This window comes from Pogoniulus pusillus, chromosome 33 (assembly GCF_015220805.1).
Source record: "Pogoniulus pusillus isolate bPogPus1 chromosome 33, bPogPus1.pri, whole genome shotgun sequence".
NCBI classification, from domain to species: Eukaryota; Metazoa; Chordata; class Aves; order Piciformes; family Lybiidae; genus Pogoniulus; species Pogoniulus pusillus.
The window spans coordinates 334,298-351,190 of record NC_087296.1 but is presented as its reverse complement, the minus strand read 5'-3'; the positions used below and the strand labels follow the sequence as shown (position 1 = coordinate 351,190).

The following is a 16,893-nucleotide window of genomic DNA, read 5'->3' as shown; positions in this document are numbered from 1 at the left end:
GTGGGCATAGATAATTGAGATAAAAATATGTAAACAAATGCCCATTAATATGTTTTACAGCAAATTTCTACCTTTACATGTTTAGCCAGCCTGAGAATGTAGAGAGGGAATAGGAGATGTCTGGTGTCTCACTCTGGAGGCACCTTTAAACCAGAAAAACAGGAGTGCCTTTGCAATCGACACCAGCACATGGCTCTGACACTGCTCAGGGCTTCTCATTTCTCCTCACTGTGGCCTGATACTTCAGAATTCTGAGGTTCAAGAGGGAAAATCACAGACTCCCAGGAGGAACAGAAGGAGGTAACCCAGATTTTAAGCAACAAAGAGTGGATGCCTAGGCTTCCTGGAGAGCTGCCCAACAATGAGTGGATGCCTGAGCTACCCTGAGGGCTACCCAACAACGAATGGATGCCTAAACTACCAAAAGCTGTCACACAAACACATCCTCCCTGCCTTGCCCTGTGAGAAGCACCATCCCTAAAGCAAGTCCCTGCAGTGACCATAGGGCTGAGGTCACTGGAGTCAGCCCAGCGGCTGGAAGGAAGCCAGCTGCAGGCTGGGAGCAATCCAAGCTGCATGCAGATTTCTGAGCCCTGCCTCTCACAGCTGATGTTCCCACTATGGTCGCTGCACTCTCTGCTCCTGTAACTCACTGCATTCAGAAGGCATTCAGATGCCAGGGCGAGTAGCTGAGCACAACACCCTGGGAGAGAAGTGGGTGAGCATGAGCCTGGGACGAGAATGGGAACAAAGGCACTTTGATTTTGTGCATCATAGGTTGAAATTCATAATCCTGGAATCCTCTGAGCAGTGGCTCAGACTGCAGTCAGCAGCAGTCAGCAATTCAAGAGGAGCAGATTCCTCACCTTGGTGCGTGGTGCCAAAAGGTCAAAGATATTGAATGCCACTGAAATGTGTAAACTGAGATCCTGCATAGAGCCACACACCCCGAGGGGGTGTGAGAAACGACCACCAGCCCTGTAACACTAGTTTCTGTCATAGGCAAATCTGTGCCTCCAGCCTCCTGATTATAGTTTGCTGTTCCACTGGTTAAAAATGTAAGAGAGGAAACTGCATCCTCTTCCAACCTGAGTGTTCTGTTCTGCTCTCAAGAGACTTTCACATTCCAGGCTTTGGACACCTAATTTTGTTCCCTTCTTTTGAGATGCAACAAAATTCAGAAATAAATCACAAAATTATTTTACTGTGGCAAAATGCTTCCTAAATCCATTTCCTTCCCACACAAACACAGAGACACTCTGGGTCTGTACGAGCAGGAAATTGCCACAAATAACAGCAGTCACAGTTTATTCTTTGCATCTGACGAGGGGGAAAAGAAGTCTCAAGCTAAACCAGAGCAGAAATGTTCTGGTTTCTGGTTCACAAGATGCCCTGACTGATATGATTCAGAGATTTAATCAGGTTGGCAGACCTGACGCAGTAGGAGGTGCTTTGACATTTCATGGAGAACCAGGCAAGATGAGGTACAGTCTGTGTGCATATTTCAGCACTCTCTGCTTTCTTGAGCTTTTATCCTTTCAGGAGTTGCTGTCTTCTTGAAGGAATCATCCATTTAAAAGGTCTAAACACATGAAAGAATGAAGCTTTGACTTCTGTTTGAAGCCAAACAGAACTCAAATACCTGCAGAGGTAGCCACATCCTTTCCTGATACAGACCTGACTAAACTGAGACACATCTTTAGCACTCTTGTTGTACCTTGCTGTGCTCACATAGTCTGCCCACAGTTCTGAGGTCACCTAAAGTGAGAACTGGGGATGTTTTGCTGCAATCTGTTGATGATGCAGGACAAAGAAGTCAACTAAAAGCCATAGACTCTTCCTTACCCATCCACAGCTGCTTTTGCATCTGGGAAAGAACAACCCCATAGCCCAGCACAGGCTGGGGTCTGATGTGTTGGAGAGCAGTGAAAGGGAAAAAGGATCTGGGGATCCTAGTGGATGAGAGGTTGACCATGAGCCAGCAATGTGCTCTTGTGGCCAAGAAGGCCAATGCCATTCTGAGGTGCAGGAGAAGAGCTGTGGTTAGTAGGTTAGAGAGGTTCTCCCTCTCTACTCTGCCCCTGCTAAGACTGCGTCTGGAGTACTGTGTCCAGTTCTGGGCCCCCAGGTTCTAGAAGGACCTCAGGGAACTGCTTGAGAGGGTCCAACAGAGAGCCACAAAGATGATGAAGGCAGTGGAACATCTTCCTTACCAGGAGAGCCTGAGGGAGCTGGAGCTGTGCAGCTTGGAGAGGAGGCGCCTGAGGGCTGCCCTCGTTTGTGTTTGTAAAGGTGTAAAGGTGAGTGCCAGGAGGTTGGAGCCAGGCTCAGTGACAGGACAAGGGGCAATGGTGGGGGCTGAGGCATAGGAAGCTCCATGGAAACAGGAGGAAAGATTGTTTCACTGTGAGTGACAGCACTGGAACAGGCTGCCCAGGGAGGTTGCGAAGTTTCCTTCTGCACAGGGTTAACCCTCCAGGGGGAGTGACCTTGAATCTGACCCTAGGTGGTCTTGACCCCTCACTGGGGGGGGGTCTGAACACCACCAGGTGATTCATGGTTAGCTCACTCCCCTTCCTGTCTAAAGGTCTATAAAAGCAGGGGGACTTCCTGTTCTCACTCCTTGCCTCACTGCTTCCCAGCATCACCATCCTGTTCCTGGCTCTCTTTGTTTTACGACGTGGCCATCACCCAGGAGGCAGACAAACCCCTTACCATCACAACCTGGTTGTATTTACACATTTTCTATTTGTTTTCCCTTCCCTATACCTTTGTGACTTCCCTACCTCAGATGCCTTTTTAATTTACTGTTAAACTTTTCTTCTTTTTAACTTCCCAATCAGAGTGAGATTGTTTATTTGGGTGTGCTTACCTTTTCCTCTCTCTACATCTAATTCCTTTCTTCTGGGAAAGAGGGGGGAAGAGGGAAGGGCACTCTATAAAATTGCTATTGGTTCTGTCAAACATATTTGAGTCTCTGGGAATTTAAATTAGACCTGAAACTGCTTCTCTGGAGATACTCGAGATCCACCTGGACGCATTCCTGTGTGATCTGCTCTAGGAGACCCTGCTCTGGCAGGGGTTGGACTGAATGATCCTTTGAGGTCCCTTCCAGCCCCTGACATTCTGTGATTTCTGTGATTCTTTTCTGTCCTACCAAGTATTGGATGTTCATTTGAATTTAGACAGTCAAGGTAATTCCACTGCAAAATAAATCCCCAACATGGTCACCAGTTCCTTTCTTCTCTTAAACTTCTGGTGTGTTTCAATAGCACTTAAAATTATGCCATGGATCTACCTAAAAAATGCAGCACCAGCCAGCATTTGGGAGTCTAGAGCCAAGACAGGCTTCTTTTCCTAAGCTAATCTGTGCCAGGGTAAGATATCAAATCATTTCCAAAGTTTGCAACGTCTGTCTGTGACTTCTGTGAGCAAATTTTTATTTGCCTTTGTTAAACCTGCGAGCTGCAATTTGGGTTTCCATGTCAGTGTTGGTCAGAAGAGCACAAAAGTTCCCCTGGAGAAATAGAGCATGAAATCACTTTCTCACCCTGCTCCTGTGCATCATACCTAACATGGAAACTTTACCAAGAAATCCACAGACTAAAGTGGTGTCAAAAGAAGCTGTCAGGTTGTTTTCTCAACTTAAAATCAAGTCCAGAAGTACAGGCACCTCCCCTGGCAGCTAGAAATCGGAGCTCTTCATTGCAGCTGCTGCACTGCCTTCAGCTTTTATCTTCTGTAATTAAAAACAAATGGTAAAAGAACCTTTATAGCTGAGACAACACATGTGTGAGTCCTGAAACAACCTTTATAGCTGAGACAACACATGTGTGAGTCCTGAAACAACCTTTATAGCTGAGACAACACATGTGTGAGTCCTGAAACAACCTTTATAGCTGAGACAACACATGTGTGAGTCCTGAAACAACCTTTATAGCTGAGACAACACATGTGTGAGTCCTGTACAGCTACCACTACACACAGCACACTCGAATTGCAGGTGAGAAACGGCACTGAACACTAAAGAGTTAAACATGTTCAAACCCCGGTCTGGACCCTCAGTAAAGAGGGCAAAGCAAAACCAAGAGACCAGCAAAGCTCCTCAGGTGGTTCGTGCAGGCCCAGGTCTGAAGCCAGACTCCTCTCACCCTATTAGAAACAAGCCCAATTTAAATCACGAGGTGTGAGTGGGAAATAAAACAATCAGTCAAGGCAGATGCTTCTCAGGGGTTCTTTGTCTGGCAGCGCAGAGAATGGTTTCTCAGCCAGATGACAGCTCTGCTCCTGTCTGCTGCTTTCTGCTCCAGCCTCCTCCCACCTGTCTTCAACCCTTTGCTTCTCTGCTTATCCCTCTCCATCTGTTTTGTTATTACTGAAGGGAAAAAAAAGAGAAAGTTGGATTGAACCTCCACTCCATGCTTTCCTCAGGCTGGGGAGACAGAGCTAAAGGCTGGGCGCTGTGGCTGATAGTTTTTGTCATCAGCTCCAGAGCTTCAGCCACAGCTGTGACCACCTGTTGCCAGCAAGAGTACGAAACAGTGATTCTCCCTTCCCTGATGCCTTTCTGCCCTTGAACAGACTGCTTTGGTCACTAAGATTCTCAGGCTGGCCTGATCCTGGCTACTGCAGCTGTGTTGGAGGAGGGAAGCTCTCAAAGGTGCAAAGCTAACAGTCCTGTGGGCAGTCGGGGTGCTCACACAGCACTGCAAACCCCTGGCATCACTTCCAAGTTGGACATGGCAAAGGAGATGAGAAGATGACCATAGGAGGAGTCGATAAGACAAAGTTACAGCTCTTTGCATGGGAACACTGAGCACAATCAGCTGCAGCACCTTTGTCACACAGCAACAGGAGCAAGCTGTACAGATGCAGCAGAAGGCAGCGTACCAGCGGTCACCAATCCACACCCAGCTACCAGTAGCTGCAAACAGAGCAATATGTTTCTTCTAAAGAGGCTCCCAGGATACCTTCATGAAACATCTACTTTTGGAGCTAATTAATCACTGGATGGCATCCCTGCTCCACACCACTGCCTGCACAACAGCAGCTCCCTGGCACTCCAAACACCCAGGCAGAGGGAGGATCCAGTTAAGCAGTTACAGACAAATTAACTTCAGTGGTGAGAGATTAGCAGGAGTCATTCCAGCTGGAAATGGGGGATGCATCATGGAGCTGGACTTTCCTCCAGCACCTGCATTATTTCACACACATGAAGGAGAAATTTGTCCTTTTTCCCCTTTCAGCACCATATTGAGTGAGGGGTCTTTTGGGGAAGGTGGTGGAGAGCAGAACAAAGCCAGTGCACATCAGCCTCAAGATCCTCACCCAGACAGTCCTTTAGAGTGAAGAAAGACAACGTTTTTCCCCAAATACAGGCCTTGGTTGTCAAGTGTGCAAAGAGAAGCAGGACTCCAAAGCAGAGTTCTCGCTGGTGACCCCAGGCCTCCAGAGGGCAGAGGCTAATGCACTAACCCAGTGCACCACCAAGTCTGCTTCACTTTCCAATTACCACAGACCCTCTCCTATGGCTGTGACATTCTGCCTGCCACAGAGGTCAGAAAGTGAGGTAATGTCAGAAGCAATTCACCTGTCAGCAGGCTTCGGAGCTGCACAGAATGAAATCACTTGTGCTGTCCCACACACAGCTGCAGTACCACAGGGCTACTACCAGGACCAGGATCTGTGCCTGACTGCTTTGTCAGTCCTACAGCAGCATGGGAGTGCAGGTGGAGAGACATCTTAGATATGTGCCACACTACAAATCTCATCAAATATATTTTGGGAAGCTTCTGGCATGCGTTTTTACTATGAAAGATGCGAGTTGCCTACGAACCCGGGCGGCTAACATCCACCCCAAAGGCCATGACAGGGTTTTCCTCTCCTCCCAGCTTCCCTGTGAAACATCAGGGGACTCTCTGCAGTGGCTCACAGGAGCAGCTGGGCAGTCTCGATCCCCAGCATTCGTGCCCCGACTGAAATCAGCCTCTCTAACTTAGCAAATTTACCCTCATCTTGGAAAGTCATTTTCCCAAACACTCTTCCCATAGTATGAGATTTCTCTTCCTTGAAGGATTTAATAATTTAGCACTGCAGATTAGACAACACTGAGTGGTTTCAACCCGTGAACCCTTTTTGCTCTCTTTTTAAGGTTATTGGCTTCATTTTGCCTCAGATTGTCACAGAAGCTTACTAAAGATGCTAAATATTTATGAAGCTCCTGGCCTCGATGGTATGAATCAGTGAGTACAAAATTAGATATTTAACAAATTAATCAACGTCTCCACTTTACACCAACAGTTAGCTGCAGACACTTTGGCGTTTGAAGCTTTGCTTTTCTCCTAAACATCAATTTCCGTCTCTGCTCCTCTTGCAAGCCTGGGGCAAAAAGCAAACAACCAAACCCCAAGCCAACCAAACAAAAAGCTCACACAATTCCAGAGAGCTTAACACTGCTGCTCATTCTGCTGGGGAAGCAAAGTCTGCAGGGGACCAGTATAGTCCCCCTGTAATCCAGGAGGAAGCAGTATGTGACCTGCTGAGCCACTTGGATCCTCACAAGTCAGTGGGACCAGATGGGATCCATCCTAGGGTGCTGAGAGAGCTGGCAGCTGAGCTGGCCAAGCCACTCTCCTCCATTTATCAACAGTCCTGGCTCACTGCAGAGGTCCCCAGAGACTGGAAGCTGCCAATGTGATCCCATCCACAAGAAGGGCTGGAAGGAGGAACCAGGCAATTCCAGACCTGTCAGCCTGACCTCAGTGCCAGGTAAGGTCATGGAACAGGTTGTCTTGAGTACCATTACAAAGCACCTACAGCATGGCCAAGGGCTCAGGCCCAGCCAGCATGGGTTTAGGAAGGGCAGGTCCTGTCTCACCAACCTGATCTCCCTTTATGATCAGGTTCCCTGCCTGGTGCATGTGGGGCAGGCTGTGGATGGAGTCTGCCTGGAGTGCAGCAATGCCTTCAACACTGTCTGCCACAACAAGCTCCTGGCACAGCTGGCAGCTCATGGCTTGGACAGATTCACTCTGTGCTGGGTCAGGAACTGGCTGGAGGGTTGGGCCCAGAGGGTGGTGGTGAATGGTGCCACATCCATTTGGCAGCTGGCACTGGTGGTGTTCCCCAGTGATCAGTGCCGGGCCCAGTCCTGTTGAGTATCTTTATTGATGATCTGGATGAGGGGATTGAGTCCAGCATCAGTCAGTTTGCAGATGACACCAACCTAGGAGCAGCTGTGGAGCTGTTGGAGGGTAGGAGAGCCCTGCAGAGGGACCTGGCCAGGCTGCATGGGTGGGCAGAGGCCAATGGGATGAGACTGAACAAGGCCAAGTGCAGGGTTCTGCACCTTGGCCACAACAACCCCAAGCAGCACTACAGGCTGGGGCCAGAGTGGCTGAGAGCTGCCAGGCAGAGAGGGAGCTGGGGGTGCTGGTAGAGAGGAGCTGAACATGAACCAGCAGTGTGCCCAGGTGGGCAGCAGAGCCAATGGCATCCTGGGCTGGCTCAGGAGCAGTGTGGGCAGCAGGACAAGGGAGGTTCTTCTGCCCCTGTACTCAGCACTGCTCAGGCCACACCTTGAGTGCTGTGTCCAGTTCTGGGCTCCTCAATTCAAGAGAGATGTTGAGGTGCTGTAAGGTGTTTGGAGAAGGGCATCAAGGCTGGGGAGGGGCCTGGAGCACAGCCCTGTGAGGAGAGGCTGAGGGAGCTGGGGGTGTGCAGCCTGCAGCAGAGGAGGCTCAGGGCAGAGCTCATTGCTGCCTGCAGCTGCCTGCAGGGAGGCTGTGGCCAGGTGGGGTTGGGCTCTGCTGCCAGGCAGCCAGCACCAGAACAAGGGGACACAGTCTCAGGCTGTGCCAGGGAAGGTCTAGGCTGGATGTTAGGAGGAAGTTGTTGTCAGAGAGAGTGATTGCACTGGAATGGGCTGCCCAGGGAGGTGGTGGAGTGGCTGTCCCTGGAGGTGTTGAAGCCAAGCCTGGCTGGGGCACTTAGTGACATGGTCTGGGTGATTGGCCAGGGCTGGGTGCTAGGTTGGGCTGGATGAGCTTGGAGGTCTCTTCCAACCTATTTGATGATATGATTCTAGGGCAGGATCTCCCACTAAAACTCTGCCTCTGGGTGACAAAAATCCCACCCAGGGCTCTGTCAGCTCCACAGATCCCACTGCAGCTGGGTCAGCCCTCTGCTGGTGCTCAAGGGAGACGCTGGCTTTGTGGGTCTTCAGTGTCCACTGGTTAATTTTTTCCCTTCTCCCCTTTGTCCAATCTCATGTGAATGCAGTTCAAAAGGTAAGGAAACTCTTTAAATTGCCTCTGCTTCAGACTTGCTTGGTACAAGTGATGGACTGAACCAGCTCCTTGTTTAGCCTTACCTGCAAGCACAGGAACTCAGGATTTTTTAAGTCTGCATTCGTAAATTTGAACAAACAGCTCTGCTCTCAGTGACATTTGTCACTGCAGTTAGTACTTGTCCAAAGAACAGAACTAAGAAAGCCCAAAGAGATGGAGACTGCCCCACCCATTCTGAAAGCAAGGCCACCGGGAGCTGGCTCTGGTCATTCTCCGGGTTATGGACTGGAGTGACCCCAGGGCAACTCACATGCACTTAATTACATGTAGACAATTAACTGCTAGGTCTACCTGTGATGGCAACACAGCCATGCCCTGGAAAAGGCCAGTCCACACCAGTGTCCTCACAACACCACACCAGTGTGGTGATGCAACTGTGCAGGTGGCCCTGCCCATGGGGGTAGGCTCAGCTCCAAGGGGGCAGATGTTCCTCCCAACAGTCCAAAGGAGGAATGCTCACATCAGCTGTGGGCCTGCCCATGAAACCTCCCGATGGAAAGATGGAAAGAACTATTCCATTTTCTATCCCTTTCCTATGAGACATCACAGAAATGTCCAATCCAGTTTTCCTGTGTCCATTTCCACAAAGGAAATGTTGTGCCTGAGCTGCTGGGACAAATATTAGTCTCTCTACTCTTTTTTCTGCTCTCCTTCCAAGAGGTGTTTCTTTTCCTGAAATCCTTAAGCAGTTCATAACGTGATCTGTAATTTTCTTCCATAAATTATATCTCTTCCCAGACACAAATGGGGAAGACAAGGAAATCAGCATTCTTTATTGTTGAGCTATTTCTTTGCATCAGAGAAGAGAAAAGATGCCAAAGTCACCATGAAAAGTAGCTCAGGTGTGAGCCTCGCAGGAAGGGAAAAGCTTGCTGGCAGATTTGTAAGAAAAGCAAATCCTCTTCCTGGGCGAAGGATTTCTTTGCTGGTCTGAGGAAGAGCAGAGCCTTGGTGCTGAGCAGTCTCCCTACACAGTCACCCCTGCTTTCCCCAGCCCACCCTGAGACAGGCTTCCAGCCACTTCACCTTTTAAACCTTGGGCATGCAACAGGGAGACTCAAGCAGCCCAAGTTCTTGCGCAGCTCCCTGAATAAACTCATACAGACCTGCGCAGCACCACCCCAAAGCTCTCCATGCAGCAGCCCTGGGAGATTCTCTTTGGAGTAGCAAACTTGAGTGCCAGCCTTGGCAGTTCCCTCGTTCATGCCAGCTGCTTATTTCTTGACCTCTTTGTGATTGTCACCCACACATCCTGTGTGCAAGAAAAGCAGCGCTTAAGTGTGGTGGGAACAGATCATTTATAGGATATGAACTGATGGGGGGGGAATACCATTGCTGGGGCAACTGCCCAGCACTTAACCACCTCTCAACGTGCCACTGACTGGCACAGCAAGCAGATGCCACACTGCTGATGTGGAATCAGCCTTCTGCAAACACACAGTGTCCCCTGCTGTGACAGGAGGAGGAATGTCCAGAACACAAGGTTATGCTGAACAGAGAAAAGACTCAGCTGCTGTGCAACACTACCAGATGCTTTCCACTGTACCCCTGAGTGCTGGTGAAAACAGCACAGCCTTGGTGCCTAACTGCATTCTCAGCCTGAGACTGGAGAAAGTACAGGCTATAGAACCCATGTCAGGTACAGGCAGTTCGAGCATCTGCTGAGCAAGGCAACTGTCACAAGTCCAACAAAAAAGATTTTCCTAACCAGCTTCCATCACTTCACAACACAGCTTGGCTGCACGGCTGCACCCCTGCCATGCCAAGGGGAAGAACTCCAGATGGTGCTGCTGAGTTAAATGCACTCTGTGGCTGAGGTGTGCTGGCAGGTCAGCAGGCAGCATGCTGCAGACAGACATCTCGTGGGCAGGCAGGCAGCACATGATGGGGAGATTTCAAAATACCCCACCACAAACGTCAGGAAAACTGCCTTGGCCAACTCCATCACCTATGAAAAATTCATGCACCTAGATTCAGGAGTTTCAGAACACCCAAATGCTTTTCCGTTGATTTGGCAATCTTCAGCACAAATGAACTAATAATTATTACCAAATGTTTTTAAAGCTACTCTTCAAAACCCTGCACTTTGAAAAACTTCAATTATCTAACTGCAAAAATATCAAGACTTCATTTCCCAAATGAAATTAGGGATCTCCTGCTATTGACCCATGCTAATGCCACTTCTCATTTCAAAGCATCAATTGTTTCTATTGGAAAACAATTTCGATGGAGGATTCCAAATCAAATTCTACCATCAGCTCATCTGAGCTCGAGAATAAATCTTAATTGCACAGCAGTAAGTTCTTCTGAGAGGTAAAACCTCAGGCTGAAGGACAGCTGACAACCAAGAGGCCAGGTCTGGCACAGACGCTGTTTATGAATCTGGAGTGAAAAAATGAGACTGAGAAAGTAAGTTTCTAAAAATAAAGTCCAAGACAAGATCTCTGTTAAAGCAAAACCTCCTGAGATGGAGTTTGCTAAGCTTATGATGCAATGGAGCCGAGAGACCAAGATGATCCCTTTTGGTCCTGGGTTTCAGTAGTCCTTGCCCCTTCCCTTCTGCTCTCACACACAGTTACCCTGCCCACCAGCGCATCACCACATGCTGAGCACAGCCCACGGGGTCCGAGGCACAGTTACCTCCTGAACTACCTGATCTGAACCACTCCAAGAGGTGTTCTGAGGACTTACCGCTCATGACCTGTGTAGAAGGTCTCTTACCCTCAGAAGCCTGCCCAAGCCATTCTCAGTGCAAGCAGCAATCGGTGCACTCCCTGGGTGTCTTTGGCTTTCCTGTGGAGCCTTTGCTCCTCTCCTTCCTGCCTACCTCAGTTCTTCAGTTTCCTCCTGCCTTTCTGCTCCCCCTTACTGCTCATTAATTCTTGCTGACACCACATAAGGAATGCCAACAGCAGGAGCCCTTTCTGCATCCATTGCCTGTCAGACTCACACTTCAGCTTTAAGAACTGTCTTGTTTAAAACATGGCTATCAACACCACAGACCTGAGAGAAGTTAAACTAGAAGTATGTTGAAGCCTTTCTCCTTGGCAGCCTGGAAAAAACTGCACTACTCATGTAGTATAGCCCAAAATGAGGGGGTGAATATCCTGGCATTGCTCTTTCCATGTCCATGTCCTGGGTGTACCTGAAGCTCCCCATGCCTATCCCTGGACTCACTGTGTAATGTAAGACATGTACAATCAACCTTCAGCCCAATTTCTGCCCTGCTCTGCCTGCAGGTGCTCTGCTGCTCTGAATGTGAACTGAGGATTAAAATATATCCTTACCTTTCAGGTGGAGCTGTGCTGAGCTCTGCTCTGCTGGAGCTCGCGCTGGTGCACGCCATGCAGGAGCCTCAGAGGCTGAGAGCCCAGCACCTAATAAAGCATTCAAAGTCACTGCACGTAACAGGTAATGAAGAGCTGTTCTAGGCAGCAGCACAGCAACCTCAGGTATTTGCTTAATATTCACAAAGCATATTCCTAAAAATTTCTTCCACATAATGCTGCACTTTTTTAGCTGCTCTCAAAGACACTTGTTCAATAATCTCCACTAAGTAGCTGGGCCCAGGGGAAAGGGATCATTTGCACGAAATAATTAGAAAGACGTTTAGTCTAAAATGACAGATCTTGGAGTACAGCATTCCAGAGAAACACCAGGAGAACCTGGGCAGAGTCAGCCAATGTTTGCACTGCTCAGATTGCACTGGAAAAAAATAATTAACATTCTGAATTATTAATTTAAAGTTATTTAAAGCCTAAATAGCACAGGCAGGAACACAGGAGCAGGTCAGCACACAGTGATCATACACACACATCTAAAATGCAGTTAATGAGCTTTTGAATGAGTGAGGTGGCAGCAGGAATGAAAGCAAATGCATCTCCCAGGTTTATCTCTTGCTTTCTCTTCGATATCTCTGCAGTCACATCACTCTCACAGCTTTTTGCACCCAGCTTTTTGTGCTGTCAGCTTCTAACAGATTGGTAGGTACAGAAAGTTAAAATATAGGTGGAGGAAACAGTGCAACTATTTAATAGGAAAAACAGAATATGGAAGAAGGGAGGCACATGGCTGATGAGGAGAGGCTGGGGCACCTGGGGCTGCTTAGTCTGGAGAAGAGAAGAACGAGAAGGGATTTGATAAATGTCCATAACTATCTGAGGGCTGGGGGTCAGGAGGGGGGACAGGCTCTGCTCACTGCTCCCTGGGATGGGACAAGCAGCAATGGATGGAAGCTGCAGCACAGGAGGTTCCAGCTCAGCACAAGGGGCAACTTCTTGACTGTCAGGGTCCCAGAGCACTGGAAGAGGCTGCCCAGAGAGGCTGTGGAGTCTCCTTCTCTGGAGCCTTTCCAGGCCTGTCTGGATGTGTCCCTGTGTGACCTGAGCTAGATTGTATGGTCCTGCTGTGGCAGGGGGGTTGGACTGGATGCTCTCTTTGGGTCCTTGTTGTGGAGGCAGGGAATTAATGTGGCAGAGTCAGGGACTTTATACAAAAACAGTTATTTTATTTCCCGAAAGCCTGCCCCAAAACTATATACAGAAATTAATTGACTTTTAATTACCAGATTCAGTTCCTTTGAGAAGATCTACAGGGTGCCATGGATAATCTGACTATTTCGGATGTCAGAAGTTGGAAAAGGCTTTAGCTGTTAATGAATAACATTTCCCACTTAACAACAAAGCTGAGCCAGAATAACTCCCGGTCAGGCTGGCTCGGTCCCGCGGCTGTGCTCTCGCTCTCTTCTGATGCCGCAGAAGAGTCGTTAAGGTCTGCACAAAGACGGTAATGGGTGAGGCAGTCCTTTGCAGCGCTGCTGCGCTCTGTCTGCATCCAGGCCAGGCAAGGGGGGCAGAAGTCTCAGGCAGGCAGGATCTCTAAGGTGGGCACCCCAAGGGTGGGCAGTCCCCCAATATTCATACCCTCCCCAGACACAGAGCAGAGTTAGCACTGCCTGGGTGGGAAGAGCACAGCCAGTCCCAGCCCGATCCCAGCGTGGGCACTGCACAGGCACTGCACCCCTCGTGCTGGCAGGGCCCCTTGCTGCCCCCTTCACGCCTGCAGGGCAAGGCGGAGGGGGACCATGCAGCTTTTCCTCTCCCATTCAAGCCACAGAGGGAGAGGAATTTAGGGGTATACAGGATTCCAGGACAGTCTTTTCCAACCCCTGGCATCCTGTGAGCCTGTGATCTTGAGACCACCAGCTCTCAGGATCAGTACATTCCCAATGCACAGGTCAGCACTTAGCAGCCTCTGAAATGGTCACTGTTACAAAAATACACGTTGCTGTCTTACAGGCAGAGCCTGTGCACAGACTTTGCTGCACAACAGCCTCCTGAGCCAATTCCTGTGCGGTTCAGCACACTACTTTGTCAGACTGTGGGCTGGGGCTGCCACTCCCCTGCACACAGCCAGGCTGCTCCCCAGGAGCCTCCCGCAGCCTGCTCAGCCATCCTTAGAGCCAAAGGCACTGCAACCCCCCCCACACACACACACACACACAACGTACAGTGGGAGCAGCCCTGGGCATTATTCTGCTCCCCTCACACAAAATTTGGGGTTCCAGTAACCAGCTCTCTCCCCCAGAGTACACTGAGCCTTCTGATCCTCTTCTACAAGCAATCACCTCAGGAAATACCTGGATCTGGGCCGGTGAAAAGCTATGGGGGAGAAAACGAGGCAAAAGGAAAACTGATCTGGCTTTAAAATACTCTGGCAACAGATGACCTGCACTTAAATGCCCAGGGTCCCGATCTGTCCCTCACTTCTCCAGGGAGAGTGCAAGAATCGCCTGTTTGGTCCTTGGCGGACACCTAATGGCCATGCTGCAGGGACCTACAGCCACAGGCACTGAAAACCTGACACTGGAGTTGGGCAATAACTTTAAGAATGTGGTTCTGAAGGGTGGTGATGTTCTTCCATCCCAGTTTGGCACCTCTCCGGGGTGAGATAAACCTGATATACACAGATGTCAGAGTCCCAGGGAGGAAATGCCAGCGGGCAGGAAAAGGGGAGCAGAGGCACCATCTGCACTAGAAGCAGGCACAGGGCAGCACCAGCAATACACCCAAAGCAGCTCAGCTGCAGGTAGAACACAAGTGGGAGCCTCTTTTTGCAAGCCTGTTTAAATTCTGCAAGCCTCCATAAATGCAGTTATCATTACCATTGTTGCCTTATCATTCTCAGTGATTGCTCTCTTTCAGTCAAGTACAAAGGCAGGCTGAATATAAATGTTTTGTCATAAAACTGCTATTCAAACAATAAAAAGGGTTATAATAGTAGTAAAAAACCCACCCCCAGGGCTGCAGCGCAGCCTGGCAGTGTGCATATGCAGGCAGCACGCAGCAGCTCTAGTCACATCCTTCTCCCCACAGGAGCCTTCCCCTGCAGCTGCACTTCATGCCAGCCTGTGGCCCACAATGATCCAGATGCCAACAGGTAGTCAGGAGATGGAGCAGGCTCTGGAGCCTCATTCAGTCAAAGGAGCACAGTTCAACACTGCAGTGTGTTGGGATGGAGTTCACAAACGGCAGCTTCAGCTTCAGGATCTGTCTAGTTTACAAACGTAACACTTCTCCAGTTACCTTTTGTGCCCTCGTCCCAAACCGCTCTTGCTGGTCGCAGGTCTGGCCCCGTAGTGCCACCCAGGGGCCAAGCACAACACAGTTCGACACTGCCAGGCAGCCTCCGCTGGCCAGCACCGCGCACAGCCACACTACCGCCTGCGCAGCTTCCAGCGCTCTCTCTCAAGTGTCTTGGAGCCTCTGGAGTGCTTTTTTGCAGCGGAGAGACAGGAGAAGTAGGTTCAGGTCAAGCAGAGAAGGGTGAAAGAGCACCTACCAAGCAAGGGACCCCCAAACCAAACGCCCACAGAGTGTCAGGACGGTTATCTGACTCTAAACGAGCAAAACAAAGAGCGAGAAAGAGCCCACAGGTAGAATTTAAAACAAAGAGTTTATCAGCACCAGAGCCACTGCCCTGGGTAAATGTGCTCCCGTGCAACAATAAAGACAAATAAAGTACTAAAGAAGGATAAAGCAGGAGATTACAGACCTAGCTGTGCTTTGATAAATGGCACTCTACTCCACTCTGCTTATTGTGTACTTCATACCTCGCTCTTGAATATGGAAGAGAATTTTATTAAAGATTTAGCCACGGTGCTGGTGGTGACTGGCTCACAGTAATTTTCCTACAAAGTAGTTTAATCTATCACAGGGCAGACAGTGCACCTTCTTACCATGTATCATATCTGTCTATTGAGTAAGTGCTATCCAAATCCAATTTCTTTTCATTTTTGGAACCCGTGATGCATATTCAAGATACATTTTCTTTTTGTCTGTGGCCAAAATTAGGTGCTGTATAAAGAAAAAAATGGGGGGGGGGGGGGGGGGGGGTGGAGAAAAGAAGAAGCAGCAAAGTAATAAAGCAGACTGGACTCTGGAGGCCACATTTCTCATTGGGCATTTTCTCTGTGCTAAAGGCTCAGCACAGTGCCAGTGGTGCCAAACAATGGGCACGGCTGCCTCTGCCCTTGCCATGCTGCTGGTGCACAGCCAGACCTCCAGCTCCTTGCCCTGGTGCTTACAGGTGAAGCTCACAAAGCCACTGCCATAGCCTTGGCTTTTGGTAATATTCCAGAGATTGTTTTCTGCATTCAGATGAAATAAGAGCAGAAATCATTGTGGTTCAGGGAAGGATCCTGGGCCGCAGGAGTTACTGAGTTGGGTAATCAAAAACACAATCCAAGGATTTAGGAATTACAGAATGGCTCTGGGCCTCTTTTCCCAAGCAAGCCTAAGGTCCAGATTCTACCAATTTCTTTGTTTTAGCCCTAAATGACCCAGTAAGAGCCAACAGGAGTCTAAGAAATTCAGTACTTCAAGTGTCTGGTGGTTTCTCAGTTCTGAGAAGTATTTCCTCCCAGGCCACAGCTTCTGGTTTAGGGATGGGAGAGTTTTCTGCTTGCCCGCCTGTCTGCGGAGCGTGTTTTGCCAAACTGAGAAAGTCAGCCTTCCCAGTCCAAAGCTAAAGACTCCTTCTCTGGGAGCCAGCACTTACAGAGAGCAGATCTGTCCTCCCAGACCTCAGCATGAAGCACATGGAAGGGTGAAGCAGGCAGGGAGTTCAGCACACTTCCCAGGCAGAGCAACAGGTGATGGACTTGGCGCTTTGTGGCCTGCACCCTCTGGTTCCATTCTCTCTGCTAAGCCAGCTCCTAGGGTCAGTGAGCACATCTCAAGGGGACACTTAGAACATTCAGTCCAATGACAGATCTGAACTGACGCCTGCTGCACTAGGGGCAATTGGCAGGCAGCAAATTTACTGTGCCAACAGAAAATAGACTTTGTCCCTGTGAGCACCTCTTCACCTAGAGCAGCTTCCAAAGGGCCATTCCAAAGGGAATGTGAGAATCTCAGCCTGGGAGAACTGCCCCACAGAAGGATGGTTTTCAGGTTGTAGCAACAAGAATCTCTCAAGCTGATCTTCCTTTCTGATGCATGCAACAGGCTGAAACAGTTCCTTCTAATATGGTTTTCCACTCGAT

At 49.3% G+C, this 16,893-nt stretch overlaps 1 long non-coding RNA gene across 1 annotated transcript in view; it reads right to left on the bottom strand.

Annotated features, from left to right (window-relative positions):
* The window catches only part of LOC135189535 (uncharacterized), a 56,744-nt gene that overhangs the window by 30,897 nt on the left and 8,954 nt on the right, over positions 1–16,893 (bottom strand). Inside the window, exons 3-4 of the long non-coding RNA XR_010308129.1 lie at positions 11,636–11,725; positions 9,455–9,600 (exon numbers count right to left, since the gene is read on the bottom strand). This is a non-coding gene — a long non-coding RNA (uncharacterized LOC135189535). The remainder of the gene's footprint in view (positions 1–9,454; positions 9,601–11,635; positions 11,726–16,893) is intronic.